Source organism: Oryctolagus cuniculus, chromosome 15, assembly GCF_964237555.1.
Source record: "Oryctolagus cuniculus chromosome 15, mOryCun1.1, whole genome shotgun sequence".
Lineage (NCBI taxonomy): Eukaryota > Metazoa > Chordata > Mammalia > Lagomorpha > Leporidae > Oryctolagus > Oryctolagus cuniculus.
In genome coordinates this window covers 68,918,201-68,930,323 of record NC_091446.1, presented here as the reverse complement: position 1 = coordinate 68,930,323, position 12,123 = coordinate 68,918,201, and positions in this window count along the sequence as shown.

Below are 12,123 nucleotides of genomic sequence, written 5' to 3'. Positions count from 1 at the left end.
TTTCACAAAGTGGCCAGGGGGAGCCCGGCTCCCTGAAGCCAGCATTAAGCTGCCACCTGTGACACCCGATCCCGCATGGAAGCACTGCTATGAGTCCCAGCTGCTCCACTTCCCATCCTGTTCCTGCTAATGCACCCGGAAGGCAGTGGAGGAGGGCCCAAGTGCTTGGTCCCCTGCACCCATGTGGGAGACCTGGCTGGACGTCCTGGCTTCATCTGGGCCCAGCCCCAACCATCATGGCCATTTGGGGAATGAACCTGCAGGTGGAAGATCTCTCTCTCTCCCTCTGTTGCTCTGCCTTTCAAATAAATAAAAATACATCTTAAGCAAGCAAGGTGGCCGCTCAAGGTCCAGGTCTTAGAGCCAGGAGGCGGGGAGGTGGCGCCGCTTCCCTTTGGGGGAGGTTGCCAGAGCCACCTGACACCTGTGCTTTGCTCCCCTCAGCAGGCCCAGGCTTAGGTCACCCAGCCCAGCTCCAGGGGACCGGAGGCTGGACTCTGGTGGCCATGCGCCCAGCTAAAAATAGGGGCCTCTTAGCAAAGAAGGAGGGGGTGGCAGGAAGCGGGGAAGATCATCTCACTGATCCCTGTGTCTCCGCTCTCCTGGGTCAGGGCCTGGTTTGGTTTTTTTTGGGGTGTTTTTTTTTTTCCTTTGGCTTAACAAAAGTCAAACTATTCCCCTTAAGCCCCTCAGAACTGGAACTCTGCTGAGCTTGGTTGAGCCCCAGGAACCTCTTAAAAAAAGGGGGTGGGACCAAGACCCCTTCCTGCCCCCTCACTCTCCCTTTTCCTACCCCTTTCTTGACAGTTTTGTGCCTGTTCTTTTTTATAAGCTGTCCCTTAACTTAGATCATATTCCCTTAGCCGGCTGATGGAAAAATGACTTTCCAACGTTCATACAACAAGAAACTCTGCCTGCTGCCCACCTGCCAGGGCCTGGCCGCAGTGCCAGGTTCTGGGGGCAGAAGTGCTGAGCAAAGCTGCCGTGGCACCTCGGCCCGCGCAGCCGTGACAGACCACGAGCCACGTGCCTCCTGTCACATCTCCCGTATCCGCCTTGGAAAGCGGTGAGCAGCTGGGCGCGGCTGTTACAGCACCACCTGTGCCCGCATCCTGTATTGGAGGGCTTGGTTCCAGTCCCAGCTTCCTGCTGTGCACACTCAGGTGCTTGGGCCCCTGCCACCCACGTGGGAGACCCAGATGGAGCTCCAGGCTCTTGGCTTCAGCCTGGTCCAGCCCTGGCTGTTGCAAGTATTTTGGGAAAGAACTAACAAATGAGAGATAGCTTTCTCTCTGTGACTCAAACAAAATGAAAGAAAATCAATAAAAATGTAGAAGAAACTGGAGAAATTAATTTGAATGATGCATGTGAAATGTTCTAAGAAGCCATGAGCATATCGTGAATGAGCTGGTTTACGTTCTTGATGCTGAATTTTCATGTGGAACCTTGACTGCACATTTCAGGTGGCAGGTGCATGGGACCGCACAGCCCGAGCGAGTTTGCAGGTGGATAATCCACACTCAGAAAAGGCTGAGAGAGGCTCAGTGTTGAGGGATCAAGACTGGCTACCGCCTGGAGAAGCTTCTTGGACTGTGCCTTAGGCCTGGGCCTGCAAAGCTCTCCGTTGCCTGCAGGGGTGCTGATGGGCCTCAAGACTGGGTCTTTCATCACCCGCGTCAGGCAGTAGTGCGCTCTATGAAATTCCAGGTCGGGGCGCATGGCAGAATCACCTGAGGTCTGTTAGAAACAGACCACATGCTCCCCAGGTACGCTGCACTGGGCTCCCCTTTGACCAGACAGGGCTTAGGGTAGGTATGAATTGGCAGACCTGGTGATCGATCCAGTGGGCCTGGACTGGGGTGTGCGAGACTGCGAGACTGCATTGCTCTCATCACCGCTCTGCCCACCAGTGGCAGCATGGCCTCAGGTTTTCCTTCCCAGTTTTCATCTTTGTAATCTTACTTCAGCTTTTTGTTTGAATGGAAAAGAGACAGATGGAAAGTGAATGCTGGTTCATTCCCCAAATGCCTGCAACAGCCAGAACTGGGCCAGGCCAAAGCCAGGAGCCCAGAATTCCATCCAGGTCCCCTCCATGTGTGGCAGGAGCCATCATCTTCTGCCTCGCAGGGCCCTTCTTAGCAGGGAGCTGGATCAGGAGCAGAATAGTCGGGACTCAAACCAGGCTCCAGGGAAGAGGCAGGCGTCCCAAGTGGCAACTCAGCCTCCGTGCCAGCCGCCCCAGGCCTCCATCCTTCTCGGGCCTGAGATTCCCAGTCTGAAATGGAGGCTCGGCCCCTGGCCAGATCTGTCTGCTGCAGAGTTGCTTGTGAGGCATCCAAACGCCGGAAGGCTTTGTGTGCCACGTAGCTACGCTGCCAGAGCACATGGAAGGAGCCAGACACTGCCAATGGGGTCCCTAGTGCCAGTCCGTTCCTCTCGTGCCGCACCCTCCACCTTTTCAAGGGTCGTCCTGGGACGGCTAGCCCACCCCCCCGACACTGAGGCCTCCACCCAACCTGCCTGCTTTCCTCCCTTATTGGCCCATTGTCTGTCTCGCCCCCCACAGAACACAATCTCCGAGCAGACCTGGATCTGCGTTTTATTTATTTATTTTTAAATATTTATTTATTTGAAAAGCAGAGCTACAGAGAGGCAGAGAGAGAGAGAGAGAGGTCTTCCATCTGCTGGTTCACTCCCCAAATGGCCACAACAGCTGAAGCTGAGATCATCTGAAGCCAGGAGCCGGGAGCTTCTTCCGGGTCTCCCATGTGGGTGCAGGGACCCAAGGACTTGAACCATCTTCCACTGCTTTCCCAGGCCATAGCAGAGAGCTGGATGGGAAGTGGAGCAGCCGGGTCTGACACCCATATGGGATGCTGGCACCGCAGGTGGTGGCTTCACCCGCTGTGCCGCAGAGCCAGCCCCTGGATCTGTGTTTCATAAACTGCAGCCCTATCACAGTGCCTGGTACAGCGTAGGTGCTTTGAAAACACTGGCCAGATAAATAAACGTGGGAAGGAGTGGATTCCATCTCAAATCCTCTCTTAGAATGCACCATCAAGACAGCAGAAGAGGCTGGCCGTGTGGCCCCGTGGGTTAAGCCAAGGCCTACACTGCCCACATCCCTTATTGGAACTCTAGTTTGAGTCCTGGCTGCTCTGCCTTCAGTTCGGCTCCCTGCTGATGCACCTGGAAAAGTGGTGGTGGAAGATGGCCCAAGTGCTTGGGCCCCTGCACGCACGTGGGAGACCCCGATGGAGTTCCAGGCTCCTGGCTTCAACCTGGCCCAGCCCTCGCCTTTGCAGCCACTGGGGAGTGAACCAGTGGAGGGAAAATCTATGTCTGGCTGTCTGTCTCTCCTTCTCTCTCTCTGCCAGTCTACCTTTCCAATAAATAGATACTTTTTGAAGACAGCATGGAGCCCCGGAGGCCTGGATAGAACCCCTGCCAGCCACCCCATGGCCTTCCGTGCTCATCCTGCTGCAGCTCTCGCCATGCAAGGCGTGCACGAGCCCGACTGCCTCTCGTCCCTCCGCCACTTTGCAAAAGGCTTCTTTCCAACTTTCCCAGAGAGGGCCCCTCGCAGAGCTGGACCGGGGGCGGCAGGCCCTGACCCCTGCCTCCCCCCTTCCTCTGCCTGTGGGCCTGGGCCCCAGCCCTGGCCCCAAACACAAGAGCCAGAGCCAAACGCTCCGCGCATATACCACCACGGGTGATTTATTTAAGGGTCTCCAAATAATCGCTTAAGTGTCGCCATGGCAACCTGAGGAGTTGCCATGGAGACCGGAGCAGGAAACGTCCCCATGGAGACACCTGGGAGACTCCATAGGAAATCATTACCAGGTGGAGGGGGCGAGGGGAGGGGGTTTGGATAAATAAGGGAGGCCCGTGGTCTGCGTGCTGGCATGAGAAGGGGGGCTGAAGGGGCGAAGCGGGAGAGGCCAGCTTGGGAAGGCGGGCCGTTAATGATCTCCACCAGCGTCAGGCTCCTGTGCAACAAGTCACTTCCGTTGCATGCACAGGAGAGAAGAGAAAGCAAAGGCCCGACCGACCGCGGTGGGCAGTGGTGCCCCCTGGGAGTCGGTGGAGGCATTAGATTTCAGCTACCCCAAAGCATAAGTACGGTATCTGCTCTGCTCCAGATGTTGTATCCTTGGAACAGCCCCTTCTGATGGGCGTTGCCTGCGTGGTATGAATGGGGCAAGTGCTGTTGGGAGAGCGGCGCAGGGTCGCACAGGAATCTCAGGCGTCCTAAGCAAGTCTGCATTGGCTGATGCCAACGCAGCTCCCCCACGAACACTTCCCTCTGGCCTCAGTTTGGTCTGCCGGGAGCCAGCATTGTGACTCTGTGTTAGCTGCAGCTTGCGCCACTGGCATCCGTATCAGAGCGCCTGTTCCAGTCCCCGCTGCTCCACTTCTGATCCAGCTCCTTGCTAATGCGCCTGGGAAGGCAGCAGAGGACGGCCCAAGTCCTGGGGCCTCTGCCACCCACATGGGAGACCTGGACCGAGTTCCTGACTCCTGGCTTCTGGCTTTGGCCCAGCCCAGCCCTAGGTGTTACGGCGGCTTGGGGAATGATCCAGCAGATGGAAGATTCTCTCTCCCTCTCCCTCTCTCTTTCTCTCTTACTGTCACTCTGCCTTTCAAATAAATAGATTTTTTAAAGGTATGTCTTTTAAAAAACACAATGAAATAGTCTGGCAGTTTGGGGTGGATGAACACCAAGGTCCCCCTAGCCTGAGTTCCTTAGGGCTGTTCTCACACCCTGAAGATTCACTGCTGTGAGTGAGAACCCTGGCCTGCAGTACAGGAGAGGGGGAGGGGAAGGTGATGGGACAGCAGCTCTCAGGGCCTTTGAGAAACCTGTGGATTCTGCCTTCCAGAAGAGAGGGGTCTTTCTCCACCCTCAAAACCTCCTCGCCATCACCAGAATGGCTAAAGTAGAAAGGACGACCACAACACGGGGTGGGCATTGTGGCACAATGGGCTACGCTGTTGGTTGTGACTCTGGCTTCTCATATTGGAGTGCAAGTCCTCGCTGCTCTGCTTCTGAGCCAGCTTCCTGCTAATGTGCCTGGGAAACTGGCCAAGTGCTAGGGCCCCTGCACCCACATGGGACACCCAGATGGAGTCCCAGGCTCCTGGCTTCAGCCCGGCCCAACCCCAGTCCTTGTGGTCATTTGGGGAGTGAGCCAGCAGGTGGAAGAGCTCTGTCTCTCACTCTGCCTTTCTAACAAGTAAGTAAATCTCTGGAAGGAGAAAGAATTCTGGAGATTGGTATACAATATGAGTGTTGTTAGTGCCGCTGAACTTAAAAATGCCTGCCAGGGTAGATTTTGTTGTGTGTATTTTGCCGCAATGTTTAAAGGCACGTAGCTGAGCCATGATGCTCCTGCTGTTGTCCTATAGAGAAGCTGCCCAAGGCAGTGGGAATTAATATTTAAAATGTCTCTCCAGTAGTGAGCTTCCAACACTTACTAGGATTCCCTTGGCACCCTGTCTGTGTCATGGGCCGCTTTGCCTCCTTGCCAGCACTAGCTGTTACCATGTCATTATACGCAACGTTTATAGATTCACACAGTTGAACCTTTGCTAATGTGACAGGAGAAATAATCTCTCCATTTTAATTTGGGATTCCTTTTTTTTCTTTTAAATTATTATGCATTTATTCAAAAGACAGAGAGCTAGGAAGAGAGAACTCCCATCTGCTGATTCACTCCCCAAATGTTCACAATGACCACAGCTGGGCAGGGCCAAAGCGGGAAGCCGGGAACACAATCTAGGTTTTCCGTGCGGGTGGCAGGAGCCCAATCGCTTAAGTCATCTCTTGCTGCCTCCCAGAGTCTGCACTGGCAGGAAGCCAAAGCCAGGTATGGAACCTGGGCACTCTGATATGGGACACGGCCTCTCTCTCTCTCTCTCTCAAGATTTATTTATTTATTTGAAATACAGAGTTACAGAGAGGCAGAGACAGAGAGAGAGAGAGGTCTTCCATACTCTGGTTCACTCCCCAGATGGCTACAATGGTCAGAGCTGGGCTGATCCAAAGCAAAGAGCCAGGAGCTTCTTCTGGGGTCTCCCATGCAGGTGCAGGGGCCCAAGCACTTAGGCCATCTTCTACTGCTTTTCCAGGCCATAGCAGAGAGCTGGATGGGAGGTGGAGCAGCTAAGACTTGAACTGGCGCCCATGTGGAATGCCGGCACTGCAGGCGACAGCTTTACCCACTATGCCACGGTGCTGGCCTCTGGCCAGAGCCTTAAGCTTCCTCAACCTTTAGGCCACGTGCCTGCCCTTGGACTTCCTTGTTTACCGCTGGCAGTCCCTGTTTTATTGACTGTTTCTCTGCAAGTTGCCTGTTGCTAAAGCTGAGAGAAAGACCTGGAGAGCAAGCGCCCAGACCGGGGCCCTCAGCCCCACTTGGGTTTCAGGCCCGGTTGCCCTGTTCTTGATAACTTGCATCATCTTTGGCACCAGATGTATCAATCGCAGTTCCTGCTAACAAGAAATAGAAACCAAATCTGGCAAACACAGTGGAAAAGCTTTGTTTGGGTTTGGTTTTGGAAACATATCCCGAAACCATCATGAAGGCTAGAAGCCCGGGATGGGAAACCGGGCAGGCACCAAGGGTGACTGGCAGCAGAGTCTGGCTCGCTCACCCCAGGCCTGGTCTGGGGAGGACTCAGCACCACACCTGGGCCCCACTGCCAGAGTAAGAGTCTCCATTCTTCCTTTGCAGGAGCCTCCATTCAGCCACATGGGCCACGAGGGAGCAGGGGACGGGGTGCTGACCACCTGCCATTCTTGTGCAGTGAGCGGGAGGTGAGGGGAGGCCTAGGCACAGTGTGGAAGGGAGACTTGGATGCTGGGCTGCCCAGAAGACTTAGCAGGTACAAAGCATCTTCACGTGGCGGCTGCTGACCCTGCTGCGGACTGTGTCATTCGTTCTGAGTGAGAAAACCAGACCCACAGTGGTGCCATCGCTTTCCCTGGCACACAGGGAATACAAACCCGGCTCTGCGTGACTCTCAGCCACAGCCTGCGGGGTTGACCTGACAATCACAACACCCACACACCACCCCCAAAGGCCAGAGGTCAGCCAGGTGAGCAGGATACAGCCCTGCCCTTCTGCCTGGGCGTCTTGGCTGTGCCGCAGGCCCCAGGCTCCCGACGCCGGGGCTCCGCATCTGACGGTCATGGAGCACGCTGTGACCAGTCGTTTTCTGCATGGTCCCTGTTGCAGACAGCATGTCATGGAAATGTATAAAATGTGGAGTTGAAGGCCGCCACCATGGCTCACTAGCTAATCCTCTGCCTGCGGTGCCAGTACCCCGGGTTCTAGTCCCGGTTGGGGCGCCGGATTCTGTCCCGGTTGCCCCTCTTCCAGGCCAGCTCTCTGCTGTGGCCCGGGAGTGCAGTGGAGGATGGCCCAGGTGCTTGGGCCCTGCACCCCATGGGAGACCAGGAGAAGCACCTGGCTCCTGGCTTCAGAACGGCACAGCGCGCCGGCCGTAGTAGCCATTAGAGGGGTGAACCAACGGAAGGAAGACCTTTCTCTCTGTCTCTCTCTCTCACTGTCTAACTCTGCCTGTCAAAAAGAAAAAAAAAAAAGAAAAAGAAAAAAAGAAAAGAAAAAAGAAAAAAATGTGGAGTTGAAAAGAGATTTTAAAACTTCTAGTTCTAGGGGCAGGTGTTATGGTGCAGTGGTGAGTTAGTGGATGGAAGATTGTGTGTGTGTGTGTGTGTGTGTGTGTGTGTGTATCTGTCTCTCTGTCACTCTGCCTTTCAAATAGATGAAAACAAATAAAAACGAACATTAGGGGCAGGCACTGTGGCACAGCGGGTTAAGCTGCCATCTGGGACGCCCATGCCCCATATTGGAGCGTCTGTTTCAATCCCAGCTGCTCTGCTTCCTACTAGCACAAGTGCTTGGGTCCCTGCCAGCCCCATGGGAGACCCAGGTGGAGTTCCACACTCCTGGCTTTGGTCGGGCCCAGCCTTGATTGCTTCAGGCTTCTGGGGAGTGAACCAGCGGATGGTAAAACTTTCTATGTCTTGGCCGGCACCACAGCTCAATAGGCTAACCCTCTCCCTGCAGCGCCAGCACACCGGGTTCTAGTCCCGGTCGGGGCGCCGGATTCTGTCCTGGTTGCTCCTCTTCCAGTTCAGCTCTCTGCTGTGGCCCGGGAGTGCAGTGGAGGATGGCCCAAGTGCTTGGGCCCTGCACCCCATGGAAGACCAGGAGAAGCACCTGGCTCCTGGCTTCGGATCAGTGCGGTGCACCGGCTGCAGTGGCCATTGAGGGGTGAACCAACAGAAAAAGGAAGACTTCTCCCTGTCTCTCTCTCTCACTGTCCACTCTGCCTGTCAAAAACATAAACAAAAACAAAAACCTTTCTCTGTCTCTCCCTCTCTGTCACTCTGCCTTTCAGACAAATACATAAGCATTCAAAAAAGAAAAATCTTTTGGCTCCAGGCATGATGGAGTAGTTTGTGTCAGATTCATCCTGTCCTGACTTCCGGTGTCAACAACTATAAATCCTGGACAGAATGTGTCCAACCAGCTCTGGGATAAGAAGCGTCAGCCTGTGCGGGGCTCCAGTCACCAAGACCGTCCTCCTAGCTTTGCCCTCGCCACGGTCTGGATGTTGGTTTGGATGTTGAATGTCCCTCCTAATGCCCGTGTGTTAAAGGTGTAGCCCCTGTGGGCCGGCATGCGGCACAGTGCGGTAAGCTGCCTCCTGCAGTGCCGGCATCCTATATGGGGAACAGTTTAAGTCCTGGGGGCTTCACTTTTGATCCAGCTCCCTGCTAATACACACCTGGGAAAGCAGAAGAGGATGGCTTGAGTACATGGCCTTTGCCACCCACATGGGAGACCTGGAAGACGCTCCTGCCTTTGGACCAACCCAGCCCCAGCCGAGTGGCCATCTGGGGAGTGAACCAAGGGATGGAAGATTTCGCTTTCTCTCTCTCTGTAACTCTGCCTTTCAAATAAATTAATTAAGTCCTTTAAAAAAAAGGCAGAATAACAGAGAAAGAGATCATACTTCTGCTGGTTCACTCCCCAAATGGCTGCAATGGCTGGAGCTGGGCCAGGCTGAAGCCAGGAGCTAGGAATTGACCTGGGTCTCCCACGTGGGTGCCAGGGCCCAAGCTCGTGGGCCGTCTTCTGCTTCTTTCCTAGGTGCATTAGCAGGGAGCTGGATCAGAAGCGGAGCAGCTGGGACTCAAACTGGCTCTCTGATGTTGGTATCACAGGCAGCACACCTGCTGGACTGCAGTGCCAGCCCCTGGATAGTAGAGTATTGTATAAACATTTAAGCTGTGGGAAAGCTGATCCAGGAGGGATTTTCTATGACTCTAAATGTTACAGTTACTCCCTGTGTCACCAAAAATACCACAACCAACAGGCTAAGATTGTGGCAGAGGCTCCGGCAGGGCAGAACTCAGCCGCTCACCTGGACAGCTGAGCCGGGTGCTCAGGGGCTCTCCAGGTTTCCAGCGGGAGTGGAGAGAACTTGTCGCAGACTGGAGGTTTCAGCTGTGGCTCCAGAAAGCCCACACACCTGCAGAAAAGCCAGGCCTTAGCAACAGAGCCGAGGACAGCAACCAACTACGCAGCTTCCTATCCTGGAAAACAAAGGAACCAAAGGAACCAGCGGCAACTAACTTAGCAAATCCGAAGGAGCTGGATCCCCAGATGGCAGGGAGAAGCTACAAGCAACTCCCATGACTCTGGCACCCCCAAAAGGCTCCAGAATGGGGAGCACTGGAACTAGGGGTGAAGGGTGGAGCTAAGGATGATTTTACATCTCCAGAAGAAATTGGACACCCCAGGTGCCCTCTCCCGTTCTCCTGTCCACGTTTGTTCTCAAGAGAAAGTAAGCCAGAGGGTCTCCTCATTGAGAGGATATGAGGCTCAGCTGGCCAGGGGCCCTGCACGCACTGGCAGCTGGAGTGCCCCTCCGGGAGGCTGATGGGAGCCTCCACTTTGGGGAATCCAGGCAGCCCAGCACCAAAGACCTGAGGGTGCTGCAGCGAAGTCATGGGCAAGAAGCTCTCAGTGCCCACAGTCAGATGGCAGCCATCAGACATTTGGCCAAAGCCTCTAGCATGACAGAGAGCAAAACAAACAGAAAAAGCAACCTGGAGGACATGGTTAGTGCAGGGAGAGGGAAAAAATTTAAATATACGGGGCCAGCGTTGTGATTTAGTGAGTTAAGCCTCTGCCTGCAATGCCAACATCCCATGTGAATTCCAGCTTGGGTCCCAGCTGATGCACTCCTGATCCAGCTCCCTGCGAATGTGCCTGGGAAAGCAGCAGAGGATGGCCCATGTACTCGGGTCCCTGACACCCACACAGGAAGATTTGGATAAAGCTCCTGACTTTTGACTTTGGCCTGGCTCAGCCCTGACTGTTTCAGCCATCTGGGGGAGTGAACCAGTGGAGAGAAGACCTCTCTGTCTCCCTCTCTCTGTAACTCTGCCTTTCAAATCAATAAATAAATCTTTATAACTTTAAATATAATAAAATAAACCTATCATTAATATTTCTTAGATTTTAAAAATATCATACATCTCTGAAGCAAGAACAAAATACCATTAAATACATATCTACTATATTTGGATATGGCTTTATATAGACATTATATACATGTACATATAAACTTGAGACAAGAACAACGATACTAGTGTTTTAGTATTTTAACAATATTGTCATTTTGTCTCTTATTTTTAACTATATTATTATTTTGTGTTAGATAACAAAAACAAACTCTTTAGAATTAAAATTCAAAAACTCAGTAGAGATTAAAATATAAAGTTGAAGAACTCTTGCAAAAAGTGATATAATTCATAGACATGGAAAATAGGAGAGACTAGATAAGGAAATTAGAGGAGTAATCCAGGAATCCCACCCTCTGAATAACAGGAGTTGCAAGTGCAAAGGGAACAGAGAAAACACATTGGAGGAAATAGTCCAAGAATTACTGGAAAAACATTTCCTGAAACTGAAAGACATCCATTTCCAGATTAAAAGGGTCCACTGAGAAATGCATGGAAGACCCTCATCAAGACAGGTCATTATTCATAACACTGAAGACAAAAAGATCCTAGGAGTTTCCAAAGGGAAGGGAGAACAGGTCAGGAAACAGAATGGCTGGAATGTCTCCATAGACGCAGTGCAAGTTGGAAGACAAGGAATGCTCTCAAAATTCTGAAGGGAGATTACCTTGAAAGGCAGAGTTACAGACAGAGATATCTATCCACTGGTTCACTCCCCAAATGTCCACAAAGCCAGATCTGCGCCAGGCCAAAGCCAGGAGACTGGAAATCCATCCAGATCTCCATGTGGGTGGCAGGGACCCAAGCACTTGGGCCGTCTTCTGTTGCTTTCTCCAGCACATGAGCAGGGAGCTGGATTGGAAGTGTAGCAGCCAGGATACAGACAAGCTGGCCCTTAAATTTTTATACCCAGCAAAACGATCAATGGAGTTTGAAGGTAGAAAAGAAATGTTTGGTCATTTAAGGTTCAGAAAGATTTTTTACATGCTCATACACTGGAGTCTGTGTTTCACCAAAACATGATAGTAAGCCAAGAAAAAGATAGGAAACAGGTATATAACACAGAGAGAGGGGAAGAAAATCCCCCCAGGATGTTGGCGAAGAGAAGGGTGAAAACAACACAGCGGCCTTCCAGGACAACCAACATAGAGCAGATCATCTCAGACAGCTCCAGGAGAGAGTTCTCTGAGAAAATAAAGTTAGGAGAGTTCCCTGAACACACTGATGGTAGCATTCAACAACAGGAAGAGTTTGATGTGGCGCACATAGAAAGCCAAATGAGCAAGGGAAGATAAAAACGTGTGCATGAAACGAGAAGTAGTCATGGCCCATCACATGAGGACACACAGAGGTAGTGGTTATGGTGTGGTCCTAATGTACACATTGGCTACTGCCCTAACCAGATTACTATCTGACCATATTGAGGGGCCGGGAAAGGATTGCAGGTGGCTGGGAGTAGGGAAGACAATAAATAGAGCCTAAACCCAAAGAATCGTATTACTATGATTTTACTTGTGAATATGGTATCATTGTGAGAACAGATCACAGTGCAAAAGTCC